The sequence below is a fragment of the Dipodomys spectabilis genome, unplaced genomic scaffold, assembly GCF_019054845.1.
Source record: "Dipodomys spectabilis isolate Male_0828 unplaced genomic scaffold, ASM1905484v1 ptg000032l, whole genome shotgun sequence".
Classification (NCBI taxonomy): Eukaryota; Metazoa; Chordata; class Mammalia; order Rodentia; family Heteromyidae; genus Dipodomys; species Dipodomys spectabilis.
Window position 1 is genome coordinate 24,763,016 of NW_024870709.1, and position 3,549 is coordinate 24,766,564.

A 3,549-nucleotide genomic window follows, 5' to 3' on the forward strand; every position below is an offset into this window, starting at 1 on the left:
TGTGTGCAGAAACTATCTTCTCATCTTTGTGTCTTCATTGCCTAAAATGGTCCCCATGAAAACCTTCAATAAAAACAATGGGGGTTGAGTGCCAGTGGCTCATGCCTGTAATCCTAGCTACTCAGAAGGCTGAGATCAAAGGATCATGGTTCGCAGCCAGCTCAAGCAGAAAAGTCCGTTTGAAGCCAGCTTGGGTAGAAAAGTCCATGAGACTCTTACCTCCAATTAATCACAGAAAATGCTGGAAGTAGCTTTGTGACTCAGTGATAGAGTACTAGCCGTGAGCGAAAGAGCTAAGGGACAGCACTCATGCCCAGAGTTCAAGCTGCAGGACTGGCAAAAAAAAAAAAAAAGCAAACCAAAAATAACAACAACTAAGCAATTGGGCGTCACTGTCATGCGAATTACTAGAAGAAAGGGCAAAATGTCACAGATGAAAATTTGGAAATGAGAGTTTGTCACATTCCTAAAACCATCGGGGAAGACAGCATTCTTGCAATGCATCTCTCCCAGGTATTTAGAAAGAAACATCAAGCGTTTTGTTTTTTCCCTTCCCCTCCCCAAATTAGGGAAGTGTATATACAAGATGCAGGGCACCGACATCAAATACAGTGAAAATGCTTATATCATGGAAAAAACAAAATGCTTAAATAGTGATACAGGTTGATCCATTGTAACAACGAGATCTACAAGACACTATGTTGGAAAACGAACTTTACAATTCAGGGGGGGAGTGTAGTTGTGCAGGTGGGAGAGAAGAGACGGTAGGGGAAAAACAGGAGTAGGTAACAATGCTCGATTGGAAATGTACTCATTACCTTGCTCATGTAACTGTAACCCCTCTGTACAGTATTTTTACAATAAAAAAAAACATTTAAAAAAAGAAACATCAAATACCTGATATTTTGTAAGGATAAAAACAATCAAACAAACAAAAGAGATACATAATAATTATGATGGGCAAAACATCAGGAACTTTATTGAAAGCCAAATCACAAGCAGTTAAGAAGAGGTATAAGGCCTCGTAGGGTGGCGTGCTGATCCGTGTGGCCTTTGTAAGATTCCACCATGGCGTACCGTGGCCAGGCCAAAAGGTGCAGAAGGTGATGGTGCAGCCCATCAATCTTATCGTCAGATATTTACAAAATAGATCTCGGATTCCGGTGTGGCTCTATGAGCAAGTGAATATGCGGATAGAGGGCTGCATCATTGGTCTTGATGAATACATGAACCTTGTGTTAGATGATGCAGAAGAAATTCATTCTAAAGCAAAGTCAAGAAAACAACTGGGTCGGATCATGTTAAAAGGAGATAATATTACTCTACTGCAAAGTGTGTGCAACTAGAAATGAGCAATGAAGTGAGAAGTTATTAAGAATCTTATACAGTGTTTTTTTGTTTTGTTCTGTTTTTTAGTGTTCTTTGCTGGGAATGTAAGAAAATATCTGTTCATATTGTTTGATGAGCACCGTTGTTAGTGTGCACAGTCCTGATGACCTTCTGTTATCATCAGGTGACAATAAAAGCCTTGTTTTTTCTAAAAAAAAAAAAAAGAAGAAGAAGAGATATAATTGCAGATGGTATTATAAATGCATTGAATGAATATTAGACCTTCAGGTTTCTTCCAATTCAAGAATCAATTCTTGATGCTCATCACTAAGCTGCTCCATTCATTTCGTTACATATGATAGCTTGTTGAACACATCCCATAATGACAGCAGCCTTCCTTTGGCTCTGCAGTCACAGCTAGACAGGATCCCTCGTGATTTTTTTTTCCTAATAAGTGTTTTACAGCATAATTTCTAAAATAACTGAGCTTAATTTTCAATCAAGATACATTTTTTTTTTTGTCATCGTGAGGCCTGAACTCTGAGCCTGGGCACTGTCCCTCAGCTCTTCAGCTCAAGGCTAGTACTCTACCACCTGACACAGCGCCACTTCCGGCTTTTTCTGCTTATGTGGTACTGAGGAATCGAACCCAGGGCTTCATGCATGCAAGGCAAGCACTCTACCACTAAGCCACCTTCCCAACCCCAACCCAGATACATTTTTTAATAATTTTTAGATTTTCTGTATAGCCCTAATCTGTCCTTTGTAGATTTAGTCGGCATTATATAGATCCGATGAGGGTTTAATAATAATCAACAATCAGGCCAGCACTTTTTCTCTCCTCTGCATTTCCAGGGACAGAGATTTGAAACAGATAATCCTGCGACTTGCAGGCTTCAGCCACCAGCCTCCTCCCTCCCCCCCCCCCCCAACTCCCCTCATCAAGTCTCATCAAGTTCATGCCCTAAAGCTACATTATTGTTGCTCAGGGTCAGTTTTACCTATGGCCAGAATCTGTAGCCCTCAAAGACATGCCCTCCTATCTTTTCATTTCAGAACACTGATTTTTACCAGTAACTACTAACAGAAGTATAAGACGTATATAAAACAACAATACACTTTATCTGGAGCATTTAAAATGCTATTTGTTTTTATTATTGAACACTGTGGTAACTAATGTTGGGTCCCAGAACACAGAGATTTTAAAGGCACTTAGACAAAACGGATGATGGAGTAAACAGTGCAGCTCACTCACTTGGATAATTGATAATCATATTTTGTCTCATTCCCAGAAAAATTTATGTGGACTATTTGTTAATAAACTCTTTGTACCTCATTATTTGTAGAAAGACAAAGAAGTATAAGAGCAAGGGGAAATTCACAAATAGCAAAGAAAAACAGCCAAAATTGGGGATTATAGCTCCTGCATATGGTAGCAGTTTGATATAAGTCAGAGAACACAATAATTGCTCTATTTACTTTCCACTGAGCTAGAAGCCTGGCCTTAGCTGAACAACCTGCCACATACTCAGAATTTTCTAGTCTTTCATCTGTAAAAATTATTAAATAAATGTTTCTATACTATATACATAGAAAAACAAGATTCTGTGGATTTTGCCTCTTCACATAGATACCAAACTTAATAAGAATGCAAAATTTCACCACCTCTCCCTCAACCATTCCAACTACTTAACTTAGGATAAAACAGAAGCATTGGAGAAAAGCACCATGCTTATCCAGAGTTCCCTAGGTTCTTAGGCTAAGCATAGGGAAAAAATCAAATAGCACAATAGACCAATGTGAAAAAGAGAATCAATCTAGCTAAATATAAAAGAAGATCACTGAGATATTAACTTGTGAATTGTTTTACTCAACTTGTCATATTTTCCTCACAGACACTGCTGAGAAGAGAAATGACAAGTCACAAAACTTCCTTCAAAATGTTTTCAAACTTCAGAGATCCAACATTCAGCTTCTAAGAAAAAGTAGTTGACTGTTCCCCTCAGGAAGTAGTGTCTTAGACACCACAAGCAACAATAAACTAGGTTGAAATAAAGAAGCATTATAGTCTACCGATGCAGCAATGAGCCATGTTCACAGAAGCCATAGTGCCCACCATGTTATAATAGCTTAATGGTATGATGAATGGCTTTTAAAAGACAATTGAAACCCCAGAGGCAACACCTTCCAGGATTGGATCAATGTCTTTCACAGAGCTGT

General features: G+C 38.7%; 1 pseudogene; it reads left to right on the plus strand.

Moving 5' to 3' along the window:
• Positions 1–1,033: 1,033 nt before the first annotated feature.
• On the plus strand, positions 1,034–1,468 carry LOC122105675 (annotated as a pseudogene).
• Positions 1,469–3,549: the final 2,081 nt, after the last annotated feature.